The 16,637-nt window shown below is 33.1% G+C and overlaps 1 protein-coding gene across 3 annotated transcripts in view; it reads left to right on the top strand.

Annotated features, from left to right (window-relative positions):
• The window catches only part of LOC148278887 (uncharacterized), a 47,402-nt gene that overhangs the window by 13,956 nt on the left and 16,809 nt on the right, over positions 1-16,637 (top strand). The window lies entirely within an intron of this gene.

The following is a 16,637-nucleotide window of genomic DNA, read 5'->3' as shown; positions in this document are numbered from 1 at the left end:
ACGACGAACAACAATTTGTTTGAAAAAAATCTCATCAATAGACTTCAGTTGTGTCCTCAGATTTCCTTTAAGATGTATCAAAAAAATCTTCTCAAAGACGGCGTTCCTTCGCGAGAAGCTTCGAAAATTTCCGTCAATTCTGACGTCGAAAATGTCGTTTGCAAGCCGTCCATCCCTCAGTATTATACGCACGAAAGCAGCGTGGAAAGCGCTGTGAATGTCGACGATCAAATGTACGAAAACGAGGAATATTTAAGAATGTGGCTTTTGCAAAATCAACAGCTGGAAGTCTCCCTTTTAAACGAAAACATCGATTGCAAAGCTGATTGCAATCAATTAAATATACCGAAAAATAACAACAGCGTAAAAGATTTCGATAAAAAATACCTCCATTATTATAGGCAAAATTTTAAGAGCACTCAAAATGATGATAAAATCTCTGACAAAAGGGTGGAGAAACCGGCTAAGAAAAAGGTGAAGCAGTCCATCGACTGTTTGAATTTACTGGATTTCTTGAATCCGTCGGATTTGGATCAGTTTCTAGCGGGAAAAGAAGTGAGTTCTTCGGGAATAAGCAGAAACGCCATTGAGCAGGCAATGCTGGGAAAGTACAATCCTAACAGGAGATATTCTAACGAAGCCATGTGGGCTGCCTTGATGGATGTCAAAAAGGGCGGCAGTATATACAGGTAAATAAATTTGTATTTTTTAAGTATTTCCAGGTCGCAAAGTTGTCCACTGCAAATATGCAATTCGTCAGCAGATTCTTATAAAACAATTTCCTGTCTTATAATGAACTTACATTCAAAAGTTATTTAACAAAAATTTTCTCCATCGATCATAATTTGATTATAAGTCACACTTTTGCATTCAACACAATAGCCTTAATATCGTTTGGTAACATGTTACATGTTTTCGGTACCTAAATTATATTGCCGTGCATTGTGCCATATTTATTAGAATATAATATTTATCACGAAGTTAGCTACAGTTTACAGCAAAACAATGGGCTATAGTACTCGGGTTTAGGATTGCAACCGCATACGCTTGTTGTTAAACCGACGCTTTTGTTCTATACAATAGAGCGAAATGCCGTCTCTACAATTTCATCACAATTTTTGCATAAATTAATGCCAAATGTTTTTATAAAAATATCCAACTTTGCCGTTTGTGGTTATTTTCTAACTATTACTTTTTTCAGTAAAAATGCTAAAATTGCAGAGCCAACCAAATAAAATAAAATACAACGTGTTCCTGGACATTTTTTTCTAATAGAATCCACTCAACAGACACTTCTTTCTCATAGGGTTCACCCAGCAGACCCTTTTTCTCATAGGATCTACTCATATGGACACACAGCATAGCTTTATTTTATATTTGAGATATTTTACTTGTGGTTGGACCGTGGTTGATGGTTTGAAGTAAATCTTATTTGACTAATATACTGCGACACTTTTGTTGCCGACTGTTTTTTTATGCTGATATGAGTTGTGGCTCTGTGGTAGTGTTGCAGATTCTGAATTAGAGATCTAAGACTTGCTTCCCATTTTGATTATCTTGCACAGTTATTTACGACTATAGTCCTTAAAATATAGCTTGATTAGAATGACATTTGTCAGAAAAAGTGACAACATAACTTTGCAGTAACATCTAAGGAGTTATTTATATTGACACACGAAAAATCATTAGTATCTGGTATGTTAATTTTTTTTTTTTAATACAAAGCTTGACATATTAATAATATATATATATATACACAAATAAAATCAGCTTTAAAACTAATTATTAACGACGTTCTTACAAGGTTACATCATTTTGCAAAAGCGTTAGAGATGGGACAAATTGATCAATGTAAATTGATCTAATAAAAAAATAATTCATTTGATGATGTTCATGAAAAAAGTATAAATATCTTATTTTTTGGTGAATAATTGTATTAAACACACTATAATAGGCTTGTTTTTGCATTTTTATACCAATTTTCGGAAACAGAGTTTCATGTTTGCATGAAAAAACTGATAAAATCGATTTGATCGGTACATGATCAGTGATCAGTAATTTTCCATCACTATTGAAATTAGTTTGACAGCTGTCATTTTAATCAAGCTATATTTTAAAGACTATAGTTGAAGATGGTTTCAAAATTGTAGTAAATCATAAGAATGTACAAATTTACTTCTGATTTGTATATTTTTCGGTAATTCTATGCATTTTCCTCTATAATGATTGAGTTTTGTTTTTCAACAGGGCGGCGCAGACTCACAAGGTACCCAGAAAGTCCCTTCGCAACTGGATGAAACGCTGGCATATCAAATCGTCCTTTCCAATGCCGCAGCAACTGAAACAGTTTGTCGAGAACAACAAGAAACACAAGACCGAACTGCACAGCGAACTCGCAAACACCCTGCTGTCCTTAGAAAGCCGAACGAAAAAGTCGGGAAACTTCGACGAGTCCGCGAAAGGTATCAAAAGCGAAGACCTGCTGGATTCGGACGTGTTCAACCATTTCATGGACATGTCGCAAGACTATTTGCAAAACCGCGAAAGCGACGACAACGCCGATTTTAAAAATGACGACGCCCAACAATTCGACAGCGGATACACGCAAATAACCGACATGTCGGGAAATATTCTATTCGACGAGAGTGTCGCCGTAAATAACGAAGCTTCTCCGATTAAAAACGACAATGCAGCTTGTCAGAAAGTCAACGCAGTCAAGAAGATATCATTTTCAAATGTCGAACAACTGGCAGGACTTGAAAGTGGAAATCCGGTAATAGAAAATGCCAAATCCTAATTTTAGGTTTTTGTAATTATTTTACTATTTATTAAATTAATGATTAATTATCATAATTTCATATTACAGAAAAGATTTTAATAAAATTATTGGATTTATGGTAAAGTTTGGGATGAATATTATGCACAGTGGAACTCCAATATTTGACATCAATTTGTTCCCGGGGGTCTGACGAATAAAAGGTTAATGTTAAGGACAAGAGTTGCTGTCCATCAAAACAGCTAATAGTAATTCCAATTCTGATCATAGGGTCTGTTTTGCAGATAATTCAGTATATATATATATATATATTTGGATAATTTATATAGCGCTGTTTTGATGAAAATCACCTCGAAGGCGCTGTACAGTATATAAATATTCTTGCAGCTACAGAGCGCATGGACGGTAGGGGTTCTAGTTCCTCGCCTCCAATTATGATATATAGGAGCTAGATTACAGCACGTCTTGCAGCTACAGAGTGCACGGACAATCAGAAATCTAGCCCCCATTTACATTTTGAATTTTTTTATTCGACAATGAAGTTAAGAGTTTGAGTGATATTTTAAAAAATGAAATAAAAAACAAATTTATAAAAATAGTTAGATTAAGTTAGATTACAACAAGTCTTGCAGCTACTGAGCGCATGGACGGTTAGAATTCTAGACCCCGTTTACAAAATTAGGATATTTGATAGTTGATAACATTTACCTATTGAAGCTAGATTACTAATCGTCTTGCAGCTACAAAGTGCATCGACGAGTGAAATTCTAGCAAATCAAAATTACAATAACACTAGATTTATCAAGGAACTTGTCCAATGTTGCCTGTTTTTATCTGCACTGTAAAACCTTTCCTACTATGAATACAAAAATGATAAAAATTATAAATCATCAACTTAGCCTTTTTACCGTTGAAATATCGAATGCAGTATATTCGCAATATATGGTTCATAATAACAGCTCGAGCTACAGAATAATACTACATACGTTATACATATGTTTTTTAAAAGAAGCATAATATGCTAATTTCCAAAAAAAGTATTTAATAAGTTTATTTAAAAAAATATTTATTTTATATTGCAATAATATTATATATATATTTTTTCGTGTTTTCAAGCAATCACGTTGTAATGTTAGGTTTTAAATACAGTAAAACCTCGTTATTACGTTCCTCGATTTTACGTTTTTACGCTTTTTACACTTTTTAAGCTTTTTACACCGAAATGTTCGGGACCCATTTTTCTTCATAATCACTGTGAATGGAGTTATACTAAAACAAGTAGAGGAATTTGCGTATCTGGGAAGTATGTTCACTAGGGATGGGATGACTGAGAAAGATATTGAAAGGAGGGTGAGTGCCGGGAACAGAGTGAACGGTGCACTTAAATCGACCTTGGCAAATAAATCCTTGCCACAAGAGGCAAAATTGGCAGTTCACAACGGAGTCCTGGTCCCGTCCCTGATGTATGGGAGCGAAGTATGGACTTGGAAAAACAGGGATGAAAGTAGGCTGAATGCTGTCGAAATGCGATCTCTCAGGCGAATGTGTGGTAAAACTATGTACGATAGATGCACAAATGTTGAGATCCGTACATTATGTAAGGCTGAGACAAGCATTATCGACAAAATCAAGAAAGGAGCTCTGCGCTGGTTTGGACATGTAGAACGAATGGACAGCGAGAGAACGGCTAAGAATATTTACAATGCGAATGTTGATGGGTGCAGAAATAGAGGAAGACCGAGAAAGACATGGCATGACCAAATCCAACAAATACTTAAAGATGGACATGTCAAAAGCCGGAATAATCGGCGCGCATGCATGCATGACAAGATGTATGAATGTAGAGGAAGCGAGATCTGTATGCAAAGATAGAGTGTTGTGGCGTTCTATCCTCTGCCTACCCTTACGGGGAAACGGCGTGATGGTTTTTTTTTTTTGTTTTGTTCATACAAATATTCCCCCCAATTAACGTTTTTTACATTTTTCATAACCCCGGTTTTACGCTTAAAAAATTTCGGAATTCATTTGATGTGTCAAAAAATCAAAAATTATGTCGTAATAATGACGCCGCGGCCCGCGCGCCACCGCGCGTGCCACGCGAATGTAGAATAAAAACATGTAAACAACTAATAAAAGATAAATTATTGTCTTAACCTAAATTCAAAGCAGTTGCAGTGTAATTGACCTTTTTGTTCAAGTGTCTTCCTTTAGGGTTAGTCTTTGTTTTCATTTGAACGAAAACGTCATATTGACTTGTACAAATCATGATACGCAGTTGACAAACGTTTAAAAACAGTAAAGTTTTAATATCATTAAATTGCGATGTTTAAAACATAACAATAGAAATATTTAAAGTTATAAAAAAGATGGTTTAAAAAGCCGCGATCTATATGACAGTTGTTTTTAGTGATGCCATAGAAAAAAAAGTGATACCGTATAAATAAAATTTCCCAACATTTAGGGGAAAAATTATTTCATGCAAATTCAAAATTCTATTTTCATTTTTTTTTATTTACACATAAAATAACTTTAACACGCTATTTTTAAATCAAATAAAAAAACAGAATACAAAATATTGTATGAAACAATGTAAAAATATTTTTAGTGAAATCATTGAAAATAGGTTATAAAAATATTGTCAATTTTCACTTATCACCGTTTTTAGAATTTTTCTGGAAGTATATGTACCTTATAGTGTAGTAAAATTTTTATTTTTATGTAATTCATATTTTTTCCATACATTTTACATTTCCTCACTTTAGCGTTTTCCTCAGTGTTACACTTTTTTTTCTTGCTTCCTTGAAAAACGTTAAAAGGGGGTTTTACTGTATTGTATTACATATTCCTTGTATTTTTATACAAATTAGTGTGTTTAATTTTTTTTTTAATGCTTGCATTAAAAAAATATGTGCCAGTGTGTTAGTACCTACATTATATAAATATTATCGTCAGGTTCATTAAAAAGTCGCAAATCTGCCAAAAGTCAACTTTGGAGGAGAGCATTTTGTGGTCATCTGTGTAGGAATCAACAATATAATCCTTTTTCTATAGATCTTGCGATCCGTTTAGACAGGATGCAGCCAATGACAGGTCGTAAGCCCTGTAAATGCCTAGACTTCCATATTCTCTTCTCAAAAATGTTTTCCCTCTCTGTTGCAACAAATTTATATGTAAGATTTACTTCAGACCTTCAACTGCGGTCCAATCGGATGTGAAATATTCAATAAAATAAGAAAGTTATGTCATGTGTCCAAATGAGTGATCCTTTAAGAAACGGGTGTCGACGAACATGATAATTTTTCAACAATGTTTGATTATGTCCAAATGCTTGCAGACTTGTTGGATTTCGTCTCAAGGGAGTTGTTCATATCTAAATTTATTTCAACAGAGAGGGAAAACATTTTTGAGAAGGGAATATGGAAGTCTAGGCATCTACAGGACTTATGACCTGTCATTGGCTGGTTTAAGTGGCCACTTTACACACTGTGTATCATTCACCATTCTGCCCATGCTTGAACATCCACATTTCCTCAACTCTTCCATCTGTTGACTTTTGTGAAATAAAAGAGCTGAAACCTTTATCACGCGGGTGAGATTCATCCGGCTGAACCAAATCACCCATTAGGCAACGCCCGAAAACAATTTTCCAATTTTTATACTTCTTCTTTTACCAGGTAGTAATTCAACAATGTTTGATTATGTCCAAATGCTTGCAGACTGGCTGGATTTCCTCCCTAGGGAGTTGTTCATATTTAAATTTATTTAAACAGAGAGGGAAAACATTTTTGAGAAGGGAATATGGAAGAATGCTCTGTAAAGAAGAATGCTGGAATGGAAGAATGCTCTGTATGCTCTGAATGCTCTGTAAATGCCTAGACTTCCATCTTCCCTTCTCAAAAATGTTTTCACTCTCTGTTGAAATAAATTTAAATATGATAATTTTTTATTATTTTTGTAATAATGCAGATTTGTAACTTTTGCATGGACCGTCGACGTAGCAATATCTTTTAATTCTAATGTTAAATACTTTCTTAATTTTATAAGCCACTTTTGTCCACTATTATATTATGTATAGAGATTAAGTTGGAAAGCGCGTGAAAACGATTGTATTTTGAGAGACATATTTACGAATAAATTATTGGAATTTGATGTTGAAAAAACCAAAGATGGGTTACCAATGCTATTTTTAGTAAGACTGAGTAATTTATATGTATAGAAAGAGTGGAAAATTAAAAAAATATATATATATATATCTATAAGTTGCCGTTTGAACGTATTATAATTTGATTATAATTTGCGAAACCAACAGTCCTGCATACGAGGTACGCAGAACTGTCCAGAAGGCGAGTTCCGTTTGACAGGTTATGGAAAACAAGTATGTACATGTTCAGAAAAAAAAAAAAAAAAAAATTTTTTAGACTTTAAACTATTTTCCTACACAACTAACATAATAAAGAATTTTAAATTATTAGTAATTTAATTATTTTGTCAGATGGACATTTTTATAAAGTGTTACGAGGTAAATAGAAGAGTTTATAAACTCTTCGAGTAACACTTTGTAAAAGAGTGTCCTCTAGAATTAATTACTCCTCAATTAAATTACTATTATATAATTTTGAATTTTTTAAAATAAAGATGCCGGTTGCAAAGATGTTGCGAATGTGATGAAACTGGTATTTTATTACCTGGAATTTTCATTAGCAAACTTGAATGATTAAAATATTTATTATATTTTCAAGTTAAAGCCAAAGAATAAAATGTAAAAATCAACTCTTTATATTTGCCAAAGAAAAAAAAAATACATATATATATATAGTTACAGGCTTAAGACATAAGCATATATTTTTTAGCTGTATGAAAAATCGATGAGTCATTGAATGTTTAATTATATGAGATACGAGGTATATCCAGAATGTACATTACGTTTGTATTTCTTGCCACCATTGTGGTGCGTAGTACTCATCATGACCTATGAGAAAGAGTTGACACCGATATGAGTTACATGTTGAACAGCCATGGTGACATCACACATCCCTGCTTCACTCCTTTATGAATATCAAACCACGATGTGTATGATCCGTTTACCCTAACACACTTTAAAAAAGAAATTATAAAAAAATACATCCCTAGAAAAATGCAAAATTGATAAGTGTCACGTCAAGATATGTGACGATGTTCTATAAAAATTTGAACGGCTACAAACAAAGTTCAAAATTAACATGAATCGTGACGTATTAGGGGCGTGGCCAATGCAATGACCGTTTGTGCGGAAATTCAAAATTACAAATTTAAAATTTTTTTTTACTCGACAGTAATTCGTGGCCCCTTATTATTTTAAAAATGCAAAAAAAAAAACGTAATATTTCCCTTTGTGTCAACTCTTTCTCAATAGGTCTGAGTGCCAAATTGCGATCGTAGCACTGTGATGGTAAGAAAAACAAGAAAAAAGTTAGGATTTTAAGAAGATTGATTTGCAAATGAATTTGCGTTTTCTGAGAAGATATTAAATGTAATTTTGTGAAAAAACTGTGGTACTGATATTATGGTATATTTATTACCTTGAATAATATGGTACGCAGATCCATGTCTCAACTGGGATGATGGAATGGAGGGAAGGAAAAACGGAAGTCTGATTTCATCATCGTTGTCATGCGTTCGGCTTCCGAAAACACGCATTAGCTACATATTTGGTCTTAGATAATACGACCACAAATCTGATTTTCATTGACGACTGAAATGGCTTAAAATTCAATGTCTACTGAGTCTATTTACTGTTTACTAGTCCTAACGCTCTACTTTTGCGAAAGTTTTGACGCTTCTTGTTTTCAAATCAAAAAGTGTCCATGCGAGCCCACTGTGGAATCAAATCGCATCCACTATCAAAGATGCTTCTCAGTAGCTTTGTTTAAATCATGTCTGAAGAAACATCTCCTTTCTCTTCCTTAATATCTCCTTTTTTCCTCTCTAGTATTGATATTAATTTATTTATGTACTCATATTGCTAGTTCTATTTTAAGTAGCTAATTTATTTTGCTTTATTTCACATACATATTGAAACTAAAAAAATAAACATCCTTTATTTTATCGGTCGGTTGGAAGAAATTGCCATTTGGCATTAAACCTGCCATTGTACAATATTGTATATTTTTTTTTAAATCTCCATTTCCGTTAAGATATCAATTGAAGTTTAAAGTTTGGCGTGGAATATTATGTAACTAAGGTGCTTTGTGTGGAACTGTATGAAAACGAATATAATAAATAATATAGAGGAACAATTAGTTATTATATATATTATAATCATATAAAATTGCTATTTACAGATTATAATAGGTTAAAATTATTATTTCATTATTATATATCTGTTCCATAGAATTAAGAATAGTCCAGAAGGAGCGTAGAATCATATTTGAATGCATCGGACTGTGTCCGAAAATCCCCCCACTATGCCCCACTTTCGCCGCGCGCATTCGTGATGTCGCCGCGTAATGTTGCATGATGGGAAAAAATATAACCATAACACTAATGTAAGGTTAAAAAAAGCAATCTGTTATTTTCTCTAAAATTTTATTGTGCACGCAGAAATATTGATTGACACAACAGAGTAGATAAGTAAAGGGTCATTTAATAAGAGTAATAAAATAATTAACTTTTAACTTAAAATATAAAACAAATTTTATTTTACATAAAATTGAAATTTTTATATCATGTCAAATAATATTTATTAATATTTATTTTTAAAGATAATGTAGGTCAAATGTCCACCACAGAGTTCCAATTTTCATTTGTTCTCTCATTAGATGAGCAAAGAAGGGTAAAAAAATTTACTACCCTGGCAACACTAACAAAATGTCAATTTCGTTTCTTCGAAAATCTGAAAGATGGAAAAATAATTCCATTTTTAAATCATGCATTTGCTATTTACACGTTCATTTGCTAATTACACATGAAATGTGATCCCATCCTGTTTCTTTAAGATTCAAGCAGTATTTCTACACTTTAAAAGGACACAACACGGCATAGTTTAATTCAAATCAGGAGTTGCGTACTGAGCGACGTCTACAAATAAACTAATGGGTCAAAACTTAAAACTACTCATTTATGCGTAGTTTAGTCGCCTTCTGTGTGATGTGCGTATGCGGTTTCTGGACTATTCTTAATTCTATGATCTGTACCTTAAAGCTGAAATGCTGGAAGTCACATTTGGTCAATTTTTCAGGAGAGCGGTTTGAAGTTGTAAAACTGTTTCAAATGTATCTCTCCAAGTAAAAACACAATTTATTGCTGTTCTTTTTGGATTTATAGTATAAGAATATTTAAGAAAAAAACATTTAAAATATGGACTGTCAAAAAACTATGGGACTTAGATGTTTTTTGTTCTAACTGCCCGGTCCACGCCTTAATTCCTCCTCGGAGTCATGTAAAATATTGAATGAAAAACAATGTATTTATAAATCTTTCTTTAGGCAAAAACATTAAATTACGTGGCATTAATTTATGAAAATAACATGTAAAAATAAATTTAATTACATGATATTAATAGCGATAAAACTGTAATTGAAAGTAAACAGTATGTGAAAAAAAGCAAAGTAAAATTATGAAATGAACGGCAAAAGAAATGACATAATGGTTAAGTATGGCTGATTATGACAATAAGATTTAATCTGCTGCGTCAGAGGTAGTTTGTTATAAAAATTGTGTAATTTATTCGGTATCCACTGCTTTAATACCGGCAGAGTATTATTACTGCCCCTATGCGGGTCTACCAATGAACAAAATGACTCGACTACAATCTGTATTGAATGCCGCAGCGAGACTTATTTTCGGCATCTCCAAGTTCAGTCATATCACTCCACTACTTCGGGAACTACACTGGCTACGTTTTCCACAGAGGGTCGAATACAAACTCTGTTGGCTTATGTATAAGTCACTGCACAACTCTGCTCCGGAATATCTAAGGGAACTATGCATTCCAGATGAACTAGCTGACAGGCGTCTCACGCTTAGATCAGCTACGTCTACGACGAGAGGAAAAGTTATTATACCTCTACGCAAACAGCGCAGGCCCTATGGCATGGAACGCTCTCCCAGCAGAGGTGCGAGGCTGTGAAAGTGAAGTGATGTTTCGGAAAAAACTTAAAACCCACTTGTTCTCTAAATCATTTGAATAAATCCGTAGCATGTGACAAAAAAATAAATGTTTTTAATTAAATTACAAATTTAAAAGCTTCAATTAAATTCATTTATCAATAGAATCACTATGTAAAGCGCCCTTGAGGTATTTTATTACGAAAATGGCGCTGTATAAGTTATCCATAATAATAATAATACAGTAGTACTGGTGTTTTAGAACAAGCTATTTCAGTTGCCGAAGGACTCCGATGTTTTTAGCATTAATAGAATCTGAATATATGAATAAAATGACATTTATAACTCAATTTTGCAAAAAATGTCACTTCCAGCCTTTCAGCTTTAAGGTAGAGATATTATATTAAGTCATCTTTCCACTTGGACGTTTGATTTATATTATGCCTTAGACTTCTAAACGTTTTAAACATAACACATGCAAAAAAAATAATTACTTTTCAAATAACAATGCGTTACAGTAATACTAAGTATCGGTTTTTTAACTTTCTTACACCCCTTGGATGCGCTTACTAATTAGTGACTGACTAGTTTTTGCAGATCATTTGGCTTACGAACATTCGGCTTCAGAATATTCGCTATTCGGCCGAATTTCAATTCGTTTCATCTCTAATGTAGGGCATTCCAATGATCAATTGCGTAATTATTGTATTACTTTTACGCATTAATGTTAATTATTACAAATAAAATTTTTGGACAGTGTAAAAATAAGCCATGTAAAATGTGGTTATAGTGCCCGGTATGTTTGCTTATTTGACTGTTAAAGTATGAGAAGAACACTGTAGTAACATATTTACTGCAGTTTTCTTTCTGATATTTGACTCAATTGATAAGAATACTAAAGTTTGTGATATTTCTCGGTAATTTTTTTTGTAGAGATACATGAGTTCTCTCCTAAAGAAGATTTAAAAAACATGTGGTTAAATTTCATTTATTACTCAAAACAGCCAAATTAAGACTTACGATGGTGTACTTCTGCGGTTCGAAATGAATCATAAAGTTACAACCCAGCAGGCTTATTCTGTCACAATTGCCTTTCGTAAGTTCGTCATAAATTCGTCTCACTCTGACGCAATCAAAATTGTATTTCACTCTCGTTCCCTCATTCGATCTGTCAAATACGTCAAGCCGCGCGCTGCCACGTTTTCCCAAAATGGTTATTAGTAAAATCAAGGTAAATAAAAACATGTGTAAATTGCTGTCTCTACTAAATTCAAAGTAGGTTCGGTGTAATTGACCATTTTGTTTAAGAGTCTAATTTTGACATTTTACTAAATTGCGACATGCGGTTGACGCATGTTTAGGAAGAATCAAGTCTTTACATCAATAAATTACGATGCAGAAAGTTTGAAAATTCGGTAATAGAAATATTATTTGAGGTTATGAACATAATTTTGAAAGAAAATTGTTTAAACAGTTATCAAAAGTGTGAAACAGTTTTGCTGCGATTTAAATGACAGTTGTAATTCTGTGGTGCCATGCTAAAAAAAGTGATACCAAATAAATAAAATTTCCCAATATTTAGAGAAAAAATCATTAATTTTCATTTTAAGGTTAAGTACCCACATAAAACTGTTTAAACGTGTTTTTTTAAATTCAATTAAAACAAAATACATTGATTGAAAAAATAGAAAATATTTTTAATGAAATCATAGGTAAATACAATCCAATTATTACAGTTTTTACCATTTTTCTGCAGTTTTTCACTTCCTCATTTTAGCGTTTTCCTCAGTTTAACACTTTTTTGTTGCTCCCTTGAAAAACGTAAAACAAGAGTTTTACTGTAGTAACAGAATAAGGCCACTGCTTTAAAAAGAAAAAAAAATCACCGCCCGATTTCCTTTCTTCTGGATTTTTACCTGGGCGGAAAACACTCGTCTAGGATTCTGGTTTTATTTTACACACAGTATTCTTTATTTTATTTTTTACACTGAAAAATCGTACTGATTTTGTCATCAATCACTAATTATTTTGCCAATTAAATTCACCGAGAGAACTTAAAGGCGCCTAAGTTAATATTAAAATATTTCCATTTAAAATTATTTATTATTGTACTTATGTTAAGTGGTTTTTTTTTTAGATTAAGTTGTCCTATTGATATGTTTAAATTATTTCTTTTTAAAGTGTACTTTATTTAATACATCCGTGTGAAGTTTGACAAATAAAAAGATAATAAAAACAATATGACTTTTATTAAGTCTGTGGACTTCATCGGAGGTAGGATAGCTCTTCGCTATTATTATTTACAGCAGTCTCCACTCCAGTCGTCCGGATTGCCAAATATCCGGATCGTCATCAGGAAATAAAAAATAAATGAGATTTTATAATAACAAATGTCGATGCTGTAATTACAAGATTTGTACGGTGATCACTCCCTACTGGAGGCGAAATCTGTATTCGGTTCCATCGTTCTTTTTTTCTAGCGCGATTTTAGCCAGTAACCAAACCAGTACGCGCACGACTGCGCAGGTGAATGGATGTGTGTGGGGAGAGCATCGCCGTATTTAGATTTTTTTGTATGGCGGCGATTTTAAAACTTCGCAGTTTATCGCGGTTATTAAGGCTGTAGTCGGGTAAAACGAATGCAAAATTAGGAAATCATACGATTTTGCCATTTTAAAACAAATGTTTTTTTTTATCGGGCAATAATAAAAAAAACAAAAATACAAAAATTAGATAAATACAATATTTTTTAAGGGTATTTCTGTTAAAAAATATATTTAAAAGTTTTATTTAACTAAAATATAATTACTTTTAGACCTGCAGATTACGCCATTTCAAATTTAGACTAAACTTAGGTATCTGGGATCTTAACAAAGACTAAATATTGAACAAAAATTTGTTGTAATAATTTGAAGATAATACATTTAGGATAAAAGTGGCCGCGGCCAAATTTTAATTATTTGTTTTTTTTTTAAATACAAGCATTTTAAATCACATGCAGTTTAGTCGCATTTTCTTTTATTTCTACTTAAAATTATGCCTTCGGTAATACTTAAAAAAAAAAAAATCGAAATACTTTAGTTGAAACCTTTTTTTTATAGGATTGTATTCTCTTTTTTTGGAAAAAGAAGATAATTCTGGTTGTAATATTCAATTTAAAACAATATCTTATTGACTTTTAGACTGACCTTCAGACCAGCCCTAATTGCTTTCGAAAGGGCTGGTCGGAAGGTCACAATATGAATTTTTGTTTTTTTTATTATTATTGCCGATTAAAAAAAAACATTAGGTTTAAAATGGCAAAATCGTATGATTTCCTAATTTTGCGTTCGTTTTACCCGACTACAGCCTTTACAACATTATTGTATTCTTTGTTTATAGTAATTTGTGTGTTAAGTATTGTGGCTGATAATTAATTTATTAAATTTATTTATTTATTCGCGTTGACTTTGTGGTCGAACATTTCAACTAATGTTGGTAAATATTTGTATATAAACCCTTACTGACTGTTTGATGTAGTTCGTCGTCGATATGTAGCTCGTCATCATTCCGTTTCCACACTGGATCGGTACACCAATCGAAGCGTGTCTTGATCATTCTTGTGCTATTTCAGTCGACCAGGTCAAAAACTGTTTGGATGCTTTTTTGAAGGAAGACAAACTTGGACACAAATTGGTACATGAGATATAGGCGCATCAGCAAAGACTAATAATAATAATCTAGGTAAGATGGCCAGTCTTACGCTTCAAGTGCCAGTCCAGGGACTATGAAATATTCTCATGTAAAATCTAGTGTCATCATCGTGGTGTAGTGGTCAGCGCGTTTGCTTACCGTGCTAAAGGTCTCAGGTTCGATTCCCGACATGATATTATTATTGTGTTTTTTTAAAAATTATTATTTTTTATTGTTAACTTTTTAAAATCATTCTTATGTTGTTAAAATTCCACTCGTCAATGCGTTTTGAAGCTGCAAGACTTTTTGTGATGTTAACTATCATATTATGTAAATGTTACCAACTATCAAATATCTAAATTTAGTAAATGGGGTCTAGAATTTCAACCGTCCATGCGCTCAGTAGCTGCAAGACTTGTGGCTGTCTAACTTCTATTTTTATAAATTTGCTTTTTATTTCATTTTTTAAAATATCACTTAAACTCTAAACTTCACTGGCAAATAAAATAAATAAAAAAATGTAAACAGGGGCTAGATTTCTTACTGTCCATGCGCTCTGTAGCTGCAAGACGTGCTGTTATCTAGCTCCTTTATATCATAATTGGAGACGAGGAACTAGAATCCCAACCGTCCATGCGCTCTGTAGCCGAAAGACGTGCTGGGATATTGATTTATTTTACAACGCCCTTGAGGTGATTTTCACAAAAATGGCGCTATATAAATTATCCAAACATATATATATATGTATATTAAAGACAGTTTATTATACATTATTTGAGACATAAGTCCCAACTCCATGGGATTAAAAGTCATGCGTTGAGTTGGGACGAGCAATTAGTTAGTTGACACAGACACAAGAGTATATCATCACAAATATTACATAGGATCAGAAACACGACAATAATAATAATAAAAACAAATATATGGCACATCAATATGGTAAACAGTAAAATCAAACATTGGGAAAATCATTAAGGAGTTTCCCACTCAAATCCCTCCCACTAAGGAAAATCCAGTCATCAACTCCTCTCTTGAAAATGTTTTTTGTCCTCGAGAGCTTAATACGCTCTTCCAAAATATTGAACACTCTCGGTGCGATAAAGGAGAGATGTCTGAGCAAAATTCGTACGGGTTTTGGGTATGACATAATTGAACGTAATAATAATAATTATGTATAACTTATACAGCGCCATTTTCGTCATATAATACCTCAAGGGCGCTTTACAAAGTGATTATATAGAGATTCTAATTTAATTTTAACTTTAACTTTTTAATTTAAGAAAAATAATGTACTTTTTCATATTACTTTTCCACCACATGCTAAGAATTTATTCAAATGATTTAGGGAACAAGTGGGTTTTAAGTTTCTTCCGAAACATCACTTTACTCTCACAGCCTCTAACCTCCGCTGGGAGAGCATTCCATGCCGTAGGGCCTGCGACCGCAAACGCACGTTCGCCGAATTTAGTGCGCTGTTTGCGTAGAGGTATAATAACTTTTCCTCTCGATGTAGATGTAGCTGATCTAAGCGTAAGACGTCTGTCAGCTAGTTCATCTGGAATGCAGAGTTCCCTTAGATATTCTGGAGCAGAGTTGTGCAGTGACTTATACATAAGCCAACAGAGTTTGTATTCCACCCTCTGTGGAAAACGTAGCCAGTGCAATTCCCGAAGTAGTGGAGTGATATGACTGAATTTAGAGATTCCAAAAATAAGTCTCACTGCGGCATTTAATACGGCCTGTAGGCGAGTCATTTAGGTATGCAGAAAGCAGCCAGCCATAGAAAAGTGAAACGGAGATAATAGCACTTTTGTGAATAAAGTGAGTAATCAAATCTACACAACAATTGGAATGTTTTTTACTTTGCCAAATGAGGAAGCGGTCACCAAATTCCTCCACGGACTGGCGGCGGACTTCTTTGAAGCTGGATTCCAAAAGTGGATTAGTCGTCGACAAAAATGCGTTGAAAAATCTGGTGATTATGTTGAAAAATAGTTAAGAAATTAAGCTTTCCAATGATGCATTTATCAGTTCAAATAAAAAATGCCTTAAACCTGAAAAAAAATTGAGAATCTAATTTTTTACAAAACCCGCGTAGATTGAA

The sequence above is a fragment of the Micrasema longulum genome, unplaced genomic scaffold (assembly GCF_059751315.1).
Source record: "Micrasema longulum isolate JH-2025_06_02 unplaced genomic scaffold, ASM5975131v1 h1tg000812l, whole genome shotgun sequence".
Taxonomy (NCBI): Eukaryota; Metazoa; Arthropoda; class Insecta; order Trichoptera; family Brachycentridae; genus Micrasema; species Micrasema longulum.
The sequence above is the reverse complement of the archived record's forward strand: the minus strand, read 5'-3'. Positions and strand labels throughout refer to the sequence as shown.